Source organism: Tamandua tetradactyla, chromosome 1 (genome assembly GCF_023851605.1).
Source record: "Tamandua tetradactyla isolate mTamTet1 chromosome 1, mTamTet1.pri, whole genome shotgun sequence".
NCBI lineage: Eukaryota > Metazoa > Chordata > Mammalia > Pilosa > Myrmecophagidae > Tamandua > Tamandua tetradactyla.
This window is the reverse complement of record NC_135327.1, coordinates 49,404,797-49,425,985: the sequence shown is the minus strand read 5'-3', so window position 1 is coordinate 49,425,985 and position 21,189 is coordinate 49,404,797. Positions and strand designations below refer to the sequence as shown.

Genomic DNA, 21,189 nt, shown 5'->3' with positions numbered 1-21,189 from the left:
ATCTATGCTCCCTAGCCCCAAATGATTGAACCCAGCATTAGGGCCAAAAAAATGGGAAATGTCTCAACATGCATTAATTGCTTAATAATTGTGTTGTCTGCCTGAAAAGGGCGGGGTGGTATTTAAGTTGCTTAATGACTTTACATTTTCCCATGGTAGAATGCTTGTGATTTGGTTATACTATAATTAAAGAGTTACATAAACAAGATCTTTGGAAACACATGAACTTGTTTCCTTGGGAGAGAGATCTTGGTCAGTTTAAGCTGGTATGTTCAAGCCCTTTCCTGAGGGGAAAACTACCACCCCTAGCCCTTTTCTCCCCTATGCCTTTTTTTCCTCTTTTATTTTTAAATATTTTTATTGCTAAATCTTCACACACATACATTTCATACATGGTGTACAATCAGTGGCTCACAATATCATCACATAATTGTGTGATATCACATGGTGATATCAATCACCATGATAATTTTTTATAACATTTGCATCACTCCAGAAAAAGAAATAAAAAGAAAAACCCTCATACATACCATACCTCTTACCCCTCCCTCTCATTAACCACTAATATTTCCATCTACCCAAGTGATTTTACCCTTTATCCCCCTAATAGTTCTTTATTCTTTAGCCATATGTTTTACTCCCCTATGTCTTTTAGAAGTTGTCTTTCTTCTTCTCTTAAGTGTTGCAGTGAGTGTAGGTTATGGACTGAGGGAGTAGGTGGAAGAAAGATTTAAAATAATAACAAGCATTTTATTGTTTGGAAACAATTTCAGAACACATTGAAATGTAAGTAATAAGGCCAGGCACCTTAAATTTGAAGACCCTGATTACTGTAAGATGCCTACTGTTCTGTGTCCCTGAGTTTTAAGGTAGTTTGTTGTACATTAATACTTATCTGAATAGGATGTTTAAAAAGGTCAGACCCCTACCCCAGAACTCTGAGTCAGAATGTTGGGGTGGGGCAGGAATATATATTCTGACAAATTTCTCTAGCTAATTCTTATGCATGCTAAAATTTGAGAAGCACTGGTCTAGAGTTTGGGAAAGTAAAAGCTGACATCAATCATAGACAATTTGATGCAATCACGCACATGAACATATCCACAGATACAGTAATAGGAAAGTAAATTGTTAGGTAAATCTAAAGGTAAGATGTGGGTATTGAGTTTCCAGCTATAATAAGGGTGAGCCATACAAGAAAAGCTCACAGGATGCTTATTTTAACTTTGCTTGTGATTTCAATGTCCTATGTGCCACTCTATTTACATTCCATAGAAATGTTTTCCCCCCAAATACTGGAGTTTATAACTTTATTTGTGGACAGAAGTATATAAGTGCTATGTCTATCAGTATTTCTCTTCTATAGTTTTCAATTCATTTCGTAATGAGATGGTTTAATTTTGCCTGTGTTCTGGACAGGTTTAGAGGCTAACCTAGATTTATATTCATTTATCATTGAGAGGGTCACTTCCTTTCAGGTTAGAGAGACTGAACTTCTGGAACAGTCTTACATTGTGCCTCTTGTCCTGACATAAATATTAACAGCATCCTCTTAATAAATTCTATGATCACTTTACTTAAGATCATAGAGCACTGCCTTTTTTTTTTTTTTAAGAAAGTAAGCTTGGTCTTTTTGTAAATTATAATTGTAACTAAGATGTAAACTTTTCTTAAAAGATCAATAGCTTTGAAACTATTTTTTCATACAGACCATTTCAGGTTATTACATCTGCCACTTCTATATTAATCTTCCAAAAAGCCTCTTCCACTAATTGGTGGTTAGACTTATCCAAGGTGTGGAAACTCTCTAAGGTATTGTTCCGTCATCAGTAAAAAGGTGACAATGATGCCAGCCTTGTTCGTTGTTTCTGGTAAGGGTTCAGTAGAGAGATATAAGAAGAGCACAGGAAAGGGCTGGGAAAATAATGCATCTCTCTAACAGTGATGATATTTTTCCAAGCCAAAAACCACAATACATCCTATGGCAATATGAGTACACCTTGAATCTGCAAATAAAGAAAGAATGTCCCCAGGATTGAGGACTATACCTATTGCGCATGAAATGGGAGGCACCTGGGTGAGTAATGTGACTATTTGATGTGACCATTGCTCTGGAAAAATCCAGGGAGAATGAACACTAAATGAGAGAAGATTCTGGTAAATGAACACCTAACAAGATGCCAGGCACTATTCTGACCACTATCTATACAACGCCTCATTTAGTTCTCACAGCAGCTCTGTAAGGTGGATATGATTATTGTCCTAATTTGCAGGTGAGGAAGCTGAGACTCAAAGGGGCTACATAACTTAGCCCACCTCACACCAATTTCAAATCACTCCACAGATTTAAACCAACGTCTATCTCTACAACTCATGTGTTTGTCAAGAGCCGTGAAGAGGCTGAGATTTTATCCTACATCAAGCTGCCAACCAACCTGTTACTGTGTCATATATACTGGCACAAGGCAAGAGACTCTTAGGATAAAGATAAAAAAAAAACACCTTTATTATGCATACAGAATCTGACTACAAGCATATTTATGTTAGCTTCTCTTGCCCCCAAGTCCCATGGGAGTGAAGCAGCCAGTCCCAGATTAATTCCTGCACATACAATGGGTTATATATAAAGAAAAAAGGAGCCCTGAGCTTAGGGAAACCAAATATTTTATAATGAGCAATATGCATGCCTGGCCTCTACTCTGAAGGGAGATTCTTTGTCTTCCAAAGTTGTATGGAAATTTTCCCTTTGCTCCAGAGGGAGACCCTACCTTTATCTTTTTGCTATATAAGCATCCTTGAAAAGATATCCCAGAACTAAGGGTAGTCAGTGCCTCTGCTCACAAAACTTACAGAAATTTGAGAGACCCGTGGATGTTTTCACTAAGCCACAACATTCTAGTCATTGGTTTTTGGGCGACAAAATGCCCAGAGCAATCATTTTATTATGCTGATGGATTCTGTGGGCCAGGACACTGAGCAGGACACCGAGATGATGGCTTGCCTGTTTCATGATGCCTGGGGCCTCAGATAGGATGACTCCAATCGCTGGGGGACAGAATTATTTGGGGCCATTAGTACCCTGTTGTGGGGAGGAAGGTCAAAGATGTTGGGGGCCATATTTGAGAGCTGCTCCTTCCACTGACGCCACAATCATAAGTAGGTGCTCATCTGCCTCCCTTGCTCAACATTACTGTATTCTCAGTCCTTTGTTGGCCCAGTATCCTTTAATTGCATAAATTATCTGTAAGACGTTGCCCTTTTATCCTATTTCCATGAATTACCCTCTACCTTTTCTGATAGAAATCCCATTCTCATTTCAGCTTGGGTTATGCCTGCTAAGGTTTAGTGGGAATCACTTCGATCAAATAATCCACTAAAATGTGAATGGCTGACTAATCCAACCCTTTCAGGAGGGTCTTACATGGTGGCTGGGGAATATGCTAATACAAATGAATTATAATTAGGAGAGGTGTGGAAGCCCTCCTGGTAAATTTTCCTGCTTTACAATTATTTCCCATCCTCCCCCCACACTAGCACTAATTGAAGGAACTAAAAAGAGTAATCTGTCATTCTAAATAAGAGATGCCACCACTTAGCTGTGTCTCTTGTTGTGCCCTCAAAGATGCATTTTTCTCCTGGTTCATTGGTATAATTTCATTACCATATTTCACAGAATCTAAGATGTCATTAATCATAAAAGTGCACTATTATTTTATGTTCCACTAAGGAAAAATGCTGCTAATTAATCTATAACAGAATGACTTATTATCACTGAATTTATTTTGTACTGACTGAACATCTTCTTTAAGACCTATTTAGACATACACATTTGTCATATATCACTTTTGTGTATATAAGATAATGAAGGAACAAAGAAAATAAATTAGTTATGGCATTCCTAAGGCATCTTTACAGTCAGAATCAAATGATGACTTTTTAACACAGATTGTCTACATCCATCTTTTCCTAAGCAATATGGTCCTAGGACCATCAAGAGTTTTGGTGATATGGCCTTTCTTAGGAAAGGTCCCCACTCTTGTCTTTGAGACTGCCTTCCAGGTGGCCTGTACTCTGATGCTGGGGTCATCTTACATGGCATGTAATAGGCAATTCTTTTGCAGTAACCAGACTTAACTCAATTTCATATGCTTCAAATACTTTCTTTCTTGGATTCTATGGTGCCCTTCACTGATAACATATTGTTTGCAAAAGCCATACACTATGGTAATTCCTCCAACAATGAGCATTTGCTTCACAATATCAAATTATAATCTGCTACTCTGTTTACATGCCTTCCTGTGTATTTATTAACTTTTTTTTCAATGCTGAAATCACAGTGTGATTTTTCTGAAGATATTTTAAGGAGTAATTAAGTTCAATATTTGCAAAAGTGACTTTGTGCATAACTCAAACAAGGTGAGGACAATAGGACTGACTTTAAATATTTACAGAGAGGGACAACATATACCTGTTGCCTGGCCAAATAATAAATAAAATAGATGATAGCTATCTGTCTATCTATGTAGCTGGATGATTGATAGATTAAAAAACATCAACAATTGTAAGACATTCCAATTCAGTTAACATAAAATGTGAAAAATGTACTTCCCAATGAAGAATGATATTTAGGAAACCACTAATTTGAATCTTCAAGAATTCATTTAGGCTATTCTGAAATCCAAATGTTGTGGGAATAGACAGAGCACTGGCTTTAAAAATAAGACTGTCATTATGAGAAGTATACTACAGGGTGAATGAAACAGGGGATGGGGTCAGCAGCAATCAGAAACCACACACAACCCAGCCCTTCACGTGCCCAAACTACATTCTTTTATACCAAATACAACCAAAGTCTTTGCCAGCATTACCTGTGGTCAGCAGGGAAAAAGGGGTGTGGTGTCACTTAGGTAGGGGAAAGGAGACCCAGAAGTTCCCAGGGAGGGGAGAATAGACCTCATGACAATCAGTGGAGGATGAGGAAGCTTTTAAAATTAGTAGATTTTTAAAAGATTATGGAAATAAGGCACTGCTAACATTCCTTAGAAAGGGGTCACAATGTTTGCACTGTGATCCCAACAGTATTAACAGACTATCATTTTATTGAGAATTTAACTTTCTCTAATCACTGACACGCAGTACTATCTTTTTATAGAGGGGTTGATTTTCTCATCAAAATAAAGTAAGAATACACAAAGCAAACAATGTGGGGAGAGTGAATTTCTCTCTAATAGGCGAGAAATCTCTTGGGAAGTGTTTCACATCTACTAAGCAGAAAAATGACTATGCAGAAGCGATTCCCACCTTTACAGAAATAAACCTGAAAATTTTCAGGCTTAATAGAAATGAACTTTCTCCTCCTCTGTCTTGGCCAGCAGAATTAACTATGGGAATCTGAAAATAATACAGCATATTTTTTTAAAAGTGCTCTAAAACTTTTCATCTCTGACTAATCTTTGCTCCGATTATATAGAATGCAGTTTTGTCTCCTGCACAAGTCTTATGTTCTTAGTTTCCCTTGAAAATTTTGCATTTTTACTTGTAGCTGGTTTCATTTCTTTTGTCTGTTACTTTTCCTAACACACTACAGTGTCACACCTGTGTAAAAATAAAACAGTGCTTCAAAATTTTCTGATGGAACCTTATGTTCTCTGAAGGAAAGTCTTTTATCTATCTACATTGTTGCTAACATTAGCTATTATTATGAGAGGTTTATTAGGCATGATATGAAAGTCTGCATAACAGTTGCCTGATTGATGAATAAAAATGTATATTAAAAAATCCTACAACTTGCTGATTAGAGTTGCCTTCCTTTTTTTTAAAATGATCTTCACAAGCTTATTTTGACCAATAGTTTGTTTAGTTGGAATAAATAGGAGCTGTAACATAAAAATATACTGTGTGAAATAATTTAGATACAACAAAAAGTACATCATATATGATTCCATTATATAACATTCTAGAAAATACATATAGAGAGACAGAAAGTAGATCAGTGGGTGCCTGGGGCCAGGAGTGGAGGGAGGGAGGGATTGCAAAGGAGCAGAGGAAACTTTGGAGGAGGATTGAAATGTTCTGACTCTTGGTGGGGATTACAAGGGTGTATACATTTGTCAAAACATAAAATTGTACCTTTTGAATGGGTGCAGTTTATTGTATGTAATTATATTTCAGTGTTCAGTTCAAAGCTGATAAAAATGCACTGTAGCCTACTGCAGCAATCATATACTTGAATAACGTTACTTACCAGCAAGGAGCACACTTGGAAAAACAATTGTCTTCAATATGTTGGATGAGACACAACTAAACCTTCATCCCAGATAAAAAGCATCCCTTTGACCTTTTTTCACCCATCACCAGGGGCCAACAGATTCCCTGGCAGCCATGTAGTTCTACTTGGGAGTAAGACTGAAATGAGCCAATAAAATATGAGGTGACATTGTGGATGAGTATGCGTTAAAGACCTAATATTAGTTCTATATCAGTTTTGTCTGGGGTTTAGTCATATTAAAACATGCTCATTTTCCCCTCCTCATTCCATTCAGTTTCTCCTGTATTCAATGGATAAGATTGAGAAGGGTAAAAGGACTCACTAGTTAAGCTGTCAGATTCTTCCAACAGGATTTGATTTCCTCTCCTTAAAAAGGAAGAGAATTTAAGTGTCTGTATTTTAGAACTTCATCTAGTGTATAAGACCAAAGGAAGAGAATTTTGTTTTGTCTAAAACCTGAATTTTCTGTAGCACACAATCTAATTCAACCTGTCTGTGATAGTTCATTTAAACAACCCAAACACATGGAGCCTAGAATGGAAACTAAGGCTTGCAATTCTGTATAGCTTAATGTTTTACCCAGATACATCCAAGAGTATGTTGGCAGATAATTGAAAAGTATTGGGTAAAGTCCCATGAGGGACTGGAGAAAAAATACAGAGCTATTAAACTTTCCCACTTGAGTAAGCCCTGATACTGTCTCAAACACTAGGGACTCCCAAGTTAATAGGCCAAGCCCTTCATCTTGAGGCTTGATCTTATGGCAATTATATCTGTGGCCAAAAAGCTAAGCCTACCTATAATCATGCCTCAGCATTACTTCCAGAGAAACTCTTTTGTTGCTCAAATGTGGCCTCTCTTTCTCAGCCCAACTCTGCACGTAAAATTATTACCCTCTCCCCTATGTGGGACATGACATCCAGGGGTGAAAGTCCCCCTGGCCAACACAGGACATGATTCCCAGGGATGGACCTGGCCTTAGTATTGTAGAATTGACAAGGTCTACCTGCCAAAAAGGGGGAAAGATGTAACAAAATAAGGTATCAATGACTAAAAGTATTTGAATAGAGTCGAGAGCCTATTCTGGAGGCTTCAGTTAGATATCACTAATCGCCATAGCTTGCCAAACCCCAATCAATATCTCTCCTGTTAACTCTAAAGAATAACCAGGGCTCTATCTGAGATTCTACAAAAGTTGTATGCACTAAGTTTACTTTTCAGAAACCTAAAACATTCAGATGATTCCTAGTCCAGATAAGTCTTGACACCCAGAGGTGCCAGTCTCTCCAAAACATCAACCAGTTCCATACCCCATCTCATATTATCAATACCCCTTTTCAATATGAAATACTCAGAATGGGCATAACCCAAATATTCCTTAAGATTAGGGGAAGGATCAAAGGAGAATGAGAAAGTATAACAGAGAAGATAGGATTTAACAAATAAGTATGGCTACTGAATCGTTATATTGATATTTCTTTTTAGTCTCCAGTATCTTGAGCAGCTAAAAGGAAAAACTTAGAACTGTGGAACTGTAACCCATACCAGGCTTTGAAATTTGTTCTATAACTACTAATATACTTTGAAATTTATTGCTCTTTTGAATATATGTTATATTTCACAATAAAAAATGTCACAAAAGGAAGGGAATTCCTTTTGAATTTCAAAACACAATATAAAATAAAACACCACACACCCACACACACCACACCACCAAATGTGCTCAGCATCTCCAAACAGATACTCACCTACAATTACAGAGAGTGTTCCAAATACTTAAGTGAACAGAAGTCAGCTAGATGACAAGAAGATGGAATGGGGTTCTATGCAGAGTAGAGGCACGTCTAGTATCCTGTGGCTGGTCAGTATGGTTAAAACAAAGAAATGTGGAGAGAGATGAGGCTGAAGAGGTGCACTCAATTATGGGCCATATAGTTTTGATTTTTTTGAAGACTTGTTTCATTTTATTTTTTCATAAAGTTGTGTCAGTTGTCTTTATACTACAATAAACAACTGTTTGCCAATTCATCATATGTAGTGGGTTTAGGAATTACACAATTGGTACCTTTTTTTTCTTGCAATCACACAGTCACACTATAAAAGCTATATAGTTATACAGTCTTCTTCAAGAATCAAGGCTACTGGAACACATTTCAACAGTTTAAGGTACTTCCCTCTAGCTACTCCAATGTACCATAAACTAAAAAGGGATAGCTATAACCTTGAGGATAACCTCCCAACTCTGAAATCTCTCAGCTACAGAGATTTTATTTTGTCTTATATCTCTCTTCCCCCTTTTGGTCAAGGAGGATTTTCCATTCCTATGATGCTGAGTTCTGGTTCATCCTGGGAGTCAAGTCCTACATTGCCAGGGAGATTTACACCCCTGGGATTCATGTCCTGCATGGGGAAGGGCAGTTGAGAAAGGCCACATCTGAGCAACAAAAGAGGCTATCTGGGGTGACTCAGGTATAATCATCAGCAGGCTTAGCCTCTCCTCTGCAGGAATAAGCTTAATAGGGGTAAAAATCCAAGATTGGGGGCTCAGCCTATTTAACTGGTTATCCCATTGCTTATGAAAATATCAGGAATTACCCAGATGGGGAAGTTTAATATTTCCTCCTTTCTCCCCAGTCCCCTAAGGGGATTTTGCAAATACTTTTTTACTCTCTGCCCATATTACTATGGGATATATTGGGGCATCACACTAACCTGGACAAACCAACAATGTCTCATGCCCTATTCAAGATTTCATGTAATTATGGTGTCCAAGTAAAGGGACCATACAAGTCAAATTAGATAATGTGCTACCTAAATATAAATTTTGCACCAAATAAACATCTCTCCCTTTGGCCTTACACAGAGGTTGAAGTTTGAAAATATGGGGCATATCATCCTTTACCCAGTATTTTGATTTACCTTAGTCCTAACCGGATCAGCTACATTCATATCTCTAGATGAAGTCTATAACTTCTTCAGCTTTTTAAACAGCTGCTGAATGGGGTAATACTGACTTTCATAGCTTCAGTGCCTAACTCTGAGTTTCAAGTATCACATAAATACCTGAAATTTCAGGGAACAACCAGGTTATATACAAATAATTTATATATCAGAATTTAGAAATATCAATTATAACTCCTAAATATATGTGGCTGCTGTAAGAGTTTACAATCTAGGACCCTTTACTACAGGCCCCAACTTGATAACCCATGCTCTTGATTTCAATACTCTGAGTTTGTATATTGTAGTTAATCCATATGAGTGAGACATTATAACATTTGTCTTTTTGTTTCTGACATTTTATTCAACATACTGTCCTAAAGGTTCATTCACCGAGTTGCGAGTTGCATGCCTTACAATTTCACTCCTTCTTGCAGTTGCTCAGTAGTCCATTGTATGTAAACACCACAGTTTCCCCTTCCATTTCTCAGTCATCGTACCCTTAGGCCACCTCCATCCATTGAGAATCTGGGCCATAGAGTTTTAGCAGAAAACTTTTGGAGGCAATAACCTGACCTCAAATAACTAAGGACAGGATTTTAGCCACAGTTACAAAATGACGGGTAGTATTTCTTCATGTAGTTGTTCTTGGAACAAAATCTTCTAGAGCCACTGGTTCTCAACTTTCACCATTCATTAGACATATTCAAGATGCTTCTAAGAATCCCAATATGGAAACTAATTAAGTTACAATTTCTAGGAACTGCGACCCAAGGCATCAATATTTTTTCAAGCTCCCAGGTGGTTTCAGTGTACAGTCAGGATAAGAACTTCTGATCTAGGGTGAAAATCTCTGTGTGAAGTCAAGTATGGGTATTGAGCCACCTAGGGAGACACTCAGAATTGTCCTTCATGGTCCAGGAGGACTGGAACAGAGCAACAGGCTTTGAATTTTTCTTTCTCTTTCTCCCCTGTTGTGGTCTAGAGATCAGAAAGGAGAGAGGAATAGCTGTTTTGTTCATGCTGCTGTATGCTCTCCATAATGTCTACCATTAGACATGTTGGATATCTAGATTATGATCAACAAGATGAAGATGGAAGCCTGGAATCTGTTTTATTCATGGGTAGTATCTGCGATTGTTAGGAAAAATGAGTTTCAGGAAATAGTACCCTAGCCCTTGCTATTCAGTGTGGTCACTGGACCAGTAACCAGTAACATCAGTATCACCTGGGAGGGCTTAAAATGCAGAATCTTACCCACCATAGACTCATGAAATAGAATCTGCATTTTAACAAGAGTCCCAGGTGACTCATATGCCCATTAAAATTTGAGAACTAATGCCATAAATCAGTGTTTCCAAAGTGAGGTGGAGACCACCTACCTCATAAGAACCTGGGGTGCTGATTAACAATGGTATATCCCCAACATTAGGATTTGAATCTCTGGGGTGGGGCCTGGAAATCTTCATGTTTAACAAGCTGCCCTTGTGTGGTTGCTTATGTACAACTACTTTTATGCAGCAATACTAAAGTTTAGGAATCATTGATCTAGAATTACTCTGTTTTGAAGATTTGCCCAGGTTGCTCTGAGGCCCTGATCTAACCACAGGAGGCAAAACACTGTGAATTAGAACACTGGTCTCATATAATTAAACATGGGTTAGGGTTAATAACAACTAACTGTACACTTTTCTTTTGCCTAAACCTTAGATTAGTCTTCATGTGTGGGCCCAGAAAGCTTTACTCATGGGTTCATCATTTTAAACAAGTATGACTCATGGGAAATGATTGGGAAAGCAGCTTAATTTTTCTCTCCCACCATGTCTTTAATTTCCTTGGTGGTGGTGGTAAGAGTGCTAGGCAGGTAGGATACTTCACTGCCTTTGGGTAAAGTTCACATAATCATCATGGATATCCTTAAATTAACAGAAATTCATATACTATTTCAAGCCACTTAGTCACAATCGAGTAATTAAAAATAAATGATAGGCACTTCTGGGAAGATGGTGGAATAAGGTAGGCAAAACTAACTCCCCCACCATGGAATAGCCAAAGAAAAGTCAGAAGACAACCAGGACAGTGGTTTCAGGGTCTGAGCAGCCAGAGAGATACTTCTACATTATATAGGGAGGACCTGGATGAAAAAGCAGAGAAAACATGACTGAGAGGACAGGGTGAGTTTATTCAATAGTGACCACACCTGGGGCAGCTGCTACATGCTGACTGGAGTGGCTTCTGGAGGAGCAGTGTGCTCCTGCATTCCTGCCTCCACAGCCAACTGGGGAGTCACCTCTCAGTCCTGCAGCTGGGAGCACCTGTGTAAGAACACGGGAACCAACAGATGTGTTTTGTGCACACACAGAGGCCTTGCTGCTGTGCCCAATGCCTACCCCCCAGTCCTGAACCAGTCTAGGGGACCTTCCCCTTGGGGGGAGACAGTATGTGGGCAGAGATGATCTGACAGTGGGTTGGTGAAAGAGAAATTCAGTCCCGCTGCCTCTATCCTTTCTCCATGGAGGCCCACAGAACTCAGAGCATGCACAGGTGGAGTGTCTGGGATGAGGGAGCAAGCCACACTGCAGAGCCAGGAGTTCTTCCCTTACCCGAGACGTATACAGGTGCACACCAGCCAGGAATTTGTGAGCCTATAAAAAGCACGGCCCTAACAGGCTGGTTGTGGGCTGGAAAGGTGAAACTCTCAGTTCCACAGCATGAGGTCATTCCAGTTGGAATCCTGGGAATCACCGACCTCTTTGTGCCCTCATGTAGAATCCCCACCAAGGTGCCACAGTCCCCACACCTGCACCCCTGGGGGCTGGCAATTTCTAGCACATACAGAAACTTGCTACTGACTGGACTTTCACCTGGTCAGGACCCTGCCCAGTGGGCTGTTGCAGTAAGGGAAAAGCAGGCTTGAGGGAAATAAGTGGCCCAAAAGTGCCATCTTTTGGGAAGACTAGGAATGTGCACTCTCACAAACTGCCATTCTGCCAAATATTGTACAGATGTTCAAACAGACTTTCTTTTCCTGCAGGCCTTGGCCTCGTCTTTGCATGAGATTACTGATAAGCCAAGTGTTGAAGGAGACCTTCAATACAAACCCAAGCAAATACAAAATCTTAGGAGAGAGAGAGAAATCAACTTTCAAAATAACCTTATCAAGATAACCAAATGCCTAGAAACCAACCGAAAATCACAAAACACATGAAGAAACAAAAAGATATAGCCAAGCCAAATGACCAAATTAAAAAGATGGAGGAGGTAGGGGGCCAAGATGGCAGCTTAGTTAGGTGCGCGTGTCTTAGTTCCTCCTCCAGAGCAACTACTAAATAACCAGAAATAGTGCAGAACAGCTCCCGGAGCCACGACAGAGACTGGACACACAGCGTACCCCAGTCTGCACTGGCTGGACCCGTTGCGAGACTTTGCTGTGGTGAGCTCCCCGAGCGGCACACGCTTCCCCGGGCCGTGGCGCCCCTCCCTCCCTCCTTCCTGGACCAGCTGGGAGTCTTCGATCAGCGAATTCCCCAAGCCGCGGGGGCCGGCTCCCCTCCCCCACAGGTGGCTTCCCGGTCCAGCAGTGGGTCTCGATCAGTGAATTCCCCAAGCCACGGTGGCCGGCGACCAGCGCCCCTCCCTCCCTCCTTCCCGGACCGGCTGGGAGTCTCTGATCAGTGAATTCCCCAAGCCGCGGCGGCCGGCGACCGGCGCCCCTTCCCCACAGGTGGCTACCCGGAGGGAAAGGAAAGAGTCTCCAACAATAGTGGGGACTGAGTGCAAACAAACACCAATAGTGGCGTTAATGGACAAATTGTGACTACTAGAAGTAGGCGCCCAGCTCAGGCAAAACCGATCAAGGCGGAAGTCACCTATTGGGCTAACTGAAAAAGAGGAAAGGGGGCGAAACAGAGCCTTCTGTGGCTGTTTCTATGGAGGCTTGGTTACCTCTGGGCTTAGCGCCGGGATTACACAAGTTGCAACTACCCCAAATGCAGAAACAGGCTGCTTTCAGGGCTCTCTACCACCTGACCCTTCCCCAGAGGAGGGATGAAATGCAACTCAGGCGGAATTCCTCTCTCAAGGAATTTAGATCCCAGGACTTCGCAATTTGAAGCTATTAAAACCAGCCTACAACCTTTCCTCTGTCTCCACCATGCACACAGCAGGGAGAGCCTTCCAAAGTTAAAGGAGCCACAACATCTTTTGCTGGTGGGACCAGCAGACAGACAAGCGCCACATACTAGGCAGGATAAGAAAAACAGAGCCCAGAGACTTCACAGGAAAGTCTTTCAACCTGCTGGGTCTTACACTCAGGGAAATCTGATTAAATGCCCAGACACCAGCAAAAAATAACAAATCACACCAGGAAAATTGAAGATATGGCCCAGTCAAAGGAACAAACCAATAGTTCAAATGAGATACAGGAGCTGAGACAACTAATTCTGAATATACGAATGGAAATGGAAAACCTCTTCAAAAAGGAAATCGATAAATTGAGGGAGGACATGAAGAAGACATGGGCTGAACAAAAAGAAGAAATAGAAAAACTGAAAAAACAAATCACAGAACTTATGAGGTGAAGGATAAAGTAGAAAACATGGAAAAAAACAATAGATACCTACAATGATAGATTTAAAGAGACAGAAGATAGAATTAGTGATTTGAAGGATGGAACATCTGAATTCCAAAAAGAAACAGAAACTATCGGGAAAAGAATGGAAAAATTTGAGCAGGGGCTCAGGGAATTGAATGATAATGTGAAGCGCACAAATATACGTGTTGTGGGTATCCCAGAAGGAGAAGAGAAGGGAAAAGGAGGAGAAAAACTAATGGAAGAAATAATCACTGAAAATTTCCCAACTCTTATGAAAGACCTAAAATTACAGATCCAAGAAGTGCAGCGCACCCCAAAGAGAATAGATCCAAATAGGCGTTCTCCAAGACACTTACTAGTTAGAATGTCAGAGGTCAAAGAGAAAGAGAGGATCATGAAAGCAGCAAGAGAAAAACAATCCATCACATACAAGGGAAATCCAATAAGACTATGTGTAGATTTCTCAGCAGAAACCATGGAGGCAAGAAGACAGTGGGATGATATATTTAAATTACTAAAAGAGAAAAATGCCAACCAAGAATTCTATATCCAGCAAAATTGTCCTTCAAAAATGAGGGAGAAATTAAAACATTTTCAGACAAAAAGTCACTGAGAGAATTTGTGACCAAGAGACCAGCTCTAGAAGAAATACTTTTGAGCACTAGAGTCAGATACGAAAAGACAGAAGAGAGAGGTGTGGAGAAGAGTGTAGAAAGAAGGAAAATTAGTTATGATATATATAATACAAAAGGCAAAATGGTAGAGGAAAGTATTACCCAAACAGTAATAACACTAAATGTTAATGGACTGAATTCCCCAATCAAAAGACATAGACTGGCAGAATGGATTAAAAAACGGGATCCTTCTATATGCTGTCTACAGGAAACACATCTTAGACCCAAAGATGAACATAGGCTGAAAGTGAAAGGTTGGGAAAAGATATTTCATGCAAATAACAACCAGAAAAGAGCAGGAGTAGCTATACTAATATCCAACAAATTAGACTTCAAATGTAAAACACTTAAAAGACGCAAAGAAGGATACTATCTACTAATAAAAGGAACAATTAAACAAGAAGACATAACAATCATAAATATTTATGCACTGAATCAGAATGCCCCAAAATACATGAGGAATACACTGCAAATACTGAAAAGGGAAACAGACACATCTACCATAATAGCTGGAGACTTCAATTCCCCACTCTCATCAATGGACAGAACATCTAGACAGAGGATCAATAGAGAAACAGAGAATTTGAATATTACACTAAATGAGCTAGACTTAACAGACATTTATAGGACATTACACCCCACAACAGCAGGACACACCTTTTTCTCAAGTGCTCATGGATCATTCACAAAGATAACCACATGCTGGGTCACAAAGAAAGTCTCAACAAATTTAAAAGGATTGAAATCATACACAACACTTTCTCGGGTCATAAAGGAACGAAGTTGGAAATCAATAATAGGCTGAGTAACAGAAAATTCATAAATATGTGGAGGCTCAACAACACACTCTTAAACAACCAGTGGGTCAAGGAAAATTACAAGAGAAATTAGTAAATATCTCAAGGCGAATGAAAATGAAAACACAACATATCAAAATCTATGGGATGCAGCAAAGGCAGTGCTAAGAGGGAAATTTATTGCCCTAAATGCCTATATCAAAAAAGAAGAAAGGGTAAAAATTCGGGAATTAACTGTCCACTTGGAATAACTGGAGAAAGAACAGCAAACTAACCCCAAAGCAAGCAAAAGGAAAGAAATAACAAAGATTAGAGCAAAAATAAATGAAATTGAAAACATGAAAACAATAGAGAAAATCAATAAGACCAGAAGTTGGTTCTATGAGAAAATCAACAAGATTATGGGCCCTTAGCAAGATTGACAAAAATAAGAAAAGAGAGGATGCAAATAAATAAGGTCAGAAATGGAAGAGGAGACATAACCACTGACCTCACAGAAATAAAGGAGATAATAACAGGATACTATGAACAACTTTATGCTAATAAATACAACAATGTAGATGAAATGGAAATATTCCTAGAAAGGCATGAACAACCAACTTTGACTCAAGAAGATATAGATGACCTCAACATACCATTCACAAGTAAAGAAATTGAATCAGTCATTCAAAAGCTTCCCAAAAAGAAAAGTCCAGGGCCAGATGGCTTCACAGGTGAATTCTACCAAACATTCCAGAAAGAATTAGTACCAGCCCTGCTCAAACTCTTCAAAAAAATTGAAGTGGAGGGGAAGCTACCTAATTCATTCTATGAAGCCAACATCACCCTCATACCAAAACCAGGCAAAGATATTACAAAAAAAGAAAACTACAGGCCAATCTCTCTAATGAATATAGATGCAAAAATCCTCAACAAAATTCTAGCAAATTGAATCCAGCAACACATTAAAAGAATTATACATCACGACCAAGTAGGATTCATCCCAGGTATGCAAGGATGGTTCAACATAAGAAAATCAATTAATGTAATACACCATATCAACAAATCAAAGCAGAAAAATCACATGATCATCTCAATTGATGCAGAGAAGGCATTTGACAGGATTCAACATCCTTTCCTGTTGAAAATACTTCAAAGGATAGGAATACAAGGGAACTTCCTTAAAATGATAGAGGGAATATATGAAAAACCCACAGCTAATATCATCCTTAATGGGGAAAAATTGAAAACCTTTCCCCTAAGAACAGGAACAAGACAAGGATGTCCATTATCACCACTGTTATTCAACATCGTGTTGGAGGTTCTAGCCAGAGCAATTAGACAAGAAAAAGAAATACAAGGCATCAAAATTGGAAAGGAAGGAGTAAAACTATCACTGTTTGCAGATGATATGATACTATATGTCGAAAACCCTGAAAAATCCACAGCAAAACTACTAGAGCTAATAAATGAGTACAGCAAAGTAGCAGGTTACAAGATCAACATTAAAAAATCTGTAGTGTTTGTATACACTAACAATGAACAAGCTGAGGGGGAAATCAAGAAATGAATTCCATTTACAATTGCAACTAAAAGAATAAAATACTTAGGAATAAATTTAACTAAAGAGACAAAAGACTTATGCAAAGAAAACTACAAAAAACTGTTAAAAGAAATCACAGAAGACCTAAATAGATGGAAGGGCATACCGTGTTCATGGATTGGAAGACTAAATATAGTTAAGATGTCAATTCTACCTAAATTGATTTACAGATTCAACGCAATACCAATCAAAATCCCAACAACTTATTTTTCAGAAATAGAAAAACCAATAAGCAAATTTATCTGGAAGGGCAGGGTGCCCCGAATTGCTAAAAACCTCTTGAGGAAAAAAAACGAAGCTGGAGGTCTTGCGCTGCCTGACTTTAAGGCATATTATGAAGCCACAGTGGTCAAAACAGCATGGTATTGGCATAAAGATAGATATATCGACCAATGGAATTGAATAGAGTGCTCAGATATAGACCCTCTCATCTATGGACATTTGATCTTTGATAAGGCAGTCAAGCCAACTCACCTGGGACAGAACAGTCTCTTCAATAAATGGTGCCTAGAGAACTGGATATCCATATGCAAAAGAATGAAAGAAGACCCGTATCTCACACCCTATACAAAAGTTAACTCGAAATGGATCAAAGATCTAAACATTAGGTCTAAGACCATAAAACACTTAGAGGAAAATATAGGGAGATATCTTATGAATCTTACAATTGGAGGTGGTTTTATGGACCTTAAACCTAAAGCAAGAGCACTGAAGAAGGAAATAAATAAATGGGAACTCCTCAAAATTAAACACTTTTGTGCATCAGAGAACTTCATCAACAAAGTAGAAAGACAGCCTACACAATGGGAGACAATATTTGGAAATGACATATCAGATAAAGGTCTAGTATCCAGAATTTATAAAGAGATTGTTCAACTCAACAATAAAAAGACAGCCAACCCAACTACAAAATGGGAAAAAGACTTGAACAGACACCTCTCAGAAGAGGAAATACAAATGGCCAAAAGGCACATGAAGAGATGCTCAATGTCCCTGGCCATGAGAGAAATGCAAATCAAAACCACAATGGATACTATCTCACACCCACCAGAATGGCCATTATCAACAAAACAGAAAATGACAAGGGCTGGAGAAGATGTCGAGAAAGAGGCACACTTATCCACTGTTGGTGGGAATGTCAAATGGTGCAACCACTGTGGAAGGCAGTTTGACGGTTCCTCAAAAAGCTGAATATAGAATTGTCATATGACCCAGCAATACCACTGCTAGGTATCTACTCAGAGGACTTAAGGGCAAAGACACAAACGGACATTTGCACACCAATGTTTACAGCAGCATTATTTACAATTGCAAAGAGATGGGAACAGCCAAAATGTCCATCAACAGACGAGTGGCTAAACAAATTGTGGTATATACATATGATGGAATACTAAGCAGCTTTATGACAGAATAAATTTATGAAGCATGTAATAACATGGATGGACCTAGAGAACATTATGCTGAGTGAGACTAGCCAAAAACTAAAGGACAAATACTGTATGGTCCCACTGATGTGAACTGACATTAGAGAATAAACTTGGAATATGTCATTGGTAACAGAGACCATCAGGAGATAGAAATAGGGTAAGATAATGGGTAATTGGAGCTGAAGGGATACAGACGGTACAACAGGACTGGATACAAAAACTCAGAAATGGACAGCACAATACTACCTAATTGTAATGTAATTGTGTTAAAACACTGAATGAAGCTGCATCTGAGGTAGTTTTTTATTTTTTTTATTTTTATTATATTTTATTTTTTATTTTTTAATTTTTATTTTTTCTCTCTATTATCATTTTATTTCTTTTTCTGTTGTCTTTCTATTTCTTTTTCTAAATCGATGCAAATGTACTAAGAAATGATGAATATGCATCTATGTGATGATATTAAGAATTATTGATTGTATATGTAGAATGGAATGATTTCTAAATGTTGTGTTAGTTATTTTTTTAATTAATAAAAAAAATAATAAATAAAAAATAGGGAGAACAAATGTTAAAATAAATTCAGTTTGAAATGCTAGTGGTAAATGAAAGCGAGGGGTAAGGGGTATGGCATGTATATTCTTTTTTTTCTCTATTATCATTTTATTTCTTTTTCTGTTGTCTCTTTATTTTTTTCTGAATTGATGGAAATGCACAAGACATGATGAATATGCAACTATGTGATGATATTAAGAATTATTGATTGTATATGTAGAATGGAATGATATCTTAATGTTTTGTTTGTTAATTTTTTTAATTAATAAAAAAATGGAAAAAAAAAAGATGGAGGAAACACAGAATTTGGAACAACTAACCAAAGATACACATACAAATCTCCTAAATAACTTCAATGGGTTGCTTAAAGACCTAAAGGCTATCAAGAAGAGCTTAGAAGAGGATAAAGGATAATTTGAAAGTATAAATAGAAAATAATGGCTCTACAGAAATGAAAGATACTGTAGATCAAATTAAAAATATACTAGAGAAATACAACAGCAGATAAGAGGCAGAAGAAAGAATAAGTGAACTAAAAGAAAAGGAAATCGAATTCAATACATGATGAAAAAAGATGGAAAAATTGGAATTGGATCTCATGAAAATATGGACAATACAAAACAGACAAATATAAGAATGACTGGTGTCCTAAGAGGAGAAGAGAAGAAGAAAGAGTTAAGAATATTGTTTGAGGAGATAACTGGGGAAAACTTTCCAATCTTTATAAAGACATACATTTACAAATCAAAGAAGCCCAACGAACTTCAAATAGAATGAGTCCAAATAGATCCATTCCAAGACACATACAAATCAGACTGTGAAATGCTGAAGAGAAACAGAAGGTCCTAAAAGAAATAAGAGAAAAGTGATTTACTACATACAAGGGAAGCCACATAAGACTAAGTACTGACTACCTAATGGGCACTATGGATGTTAGAAGGCAGTGGTATGATATATTTAAGATTCTGAAAGAGAAAAATTTCCAGCCAAGAATTCTTTATCCTGCAAAAGTCATCCTTTAAAAGTGATAAAGAGTTTAAAACTTTCACCCCCAAACAAATGCTGAGAGAATTTGTTAACAAGAGACCTGCCCTGCAAGAAATACTAAAGGGAGTTCTATTGGTTAAAAAACAAGGCAGGAGGGAGAGGTCTCATGGAGGGCACAAAGTTAAAGAGCATTAGTAAGTAACACTTAAAGGATAAAAAAAGAGAGAAGGAGACAATAGATCTGAAATATAAAAACCTAAGGATAAGATGGTTGATTTAAGAACTGCCTTACAGTAATAACTTTGAATGTTAACAAACCAAATTCACCAATTAAAAGATACACATTGGTAGAACAGATTAAAAATTATGATCCAACTATATGCTGTTAACAAGAGACTCACCTTAGACCCAAAGACACAAATAGATTGAAAGTGAAAGGGTGGGAAAAAAATATTCCACACAAACTGTAATGCAAAGAAAACGTGAACAGCTATAATATCAGACAAAATAGACTATAAATGCAAAGATGTCATAAGAGACAAGGAAGAACACTATATATTAATAAAAGAAGCAGTGTAATAAATGAATTAGACCTAAGAGACATATATAGATCATTACATTGCAAAACACCAGGACATACATTCTTCTCTAGTGCTCATGGATATTCTCCAGGATAGCTCATCTGCTGGGGCCCAAAACAGGTCTTAATAAAATTAAAAAGATTGAAGTTATGTAAAGCACTTTCTCTGCCCATAATGGAATGAAGCTGGAAATCAATAACCACCAAAGAACCAGAACTTTCACAAATATATAGAGGTTAAGTAAAACACTCTTAAACAATCAGTGTGTCAAGGAAGAAATTACAAGAGAAAGATGTATTTGGAGATAAATGAAAATGAAGATACAATGTATCAAAAACTATATGATGCAGCAAATGCAGTATTGAGAGGGAAATTTTTAGCATACAGCAAAGGCAGTACTGAGGGGAAATCTTTTAGCTCTAAATGCCTACATTAAAAAGAAAGAACTAAAGCCAAAGACCTAACTGAACCACTGAAGAAAGAACAGCAAACTAACCCTATAATAAGTAGAAGAAAAGAAATAACAAAGATTAAAGTAGAATTCAACGAACCGATAAACAACAACAATCAAAATAAATTAGAGAGACTCAATAAAACCAAAAGTCAGTTCTGTGAGATCAACCAGCTTGAAAAACCCTTAGCTGGACAGACAAAGTAAAAAAGAGAGAAGATGCAAACAAAATCTGAAATGAGAGAGGGTTCATTACCAGGGACTGTGAAAAAAAAAAGTCATAAGAGGATACTATGAACTGTATGCCAACAAGCTAGACAACTTAGATGAAAT

At 38.1% G+C, this 21,189-nt stretch overlaps 1 long non-coding RNA gene across 1 annotated transcript in view; it reads right to left on the bottom strand.

Moving 5' to 3' along the window:
- Nucleotides 1-8,133, bottom strand: part of LOC143684291 (uncharacterized) — a 54,693-nt gene extending 46,560 nt beyond the window's left edge. The window contains exon 1 of the long non-coding RNA XR_013175959.1: nt 8,017-8,133. This is a non-coding gene — a long non-coding RNA (uncharacterized LOC143684291). The remainder of the gene's footprint in view (nt 1-8,016) is intronic.
- Between the last annotated feature and the right edge of the window lie 13,056 nt (nt 8,134-21,189).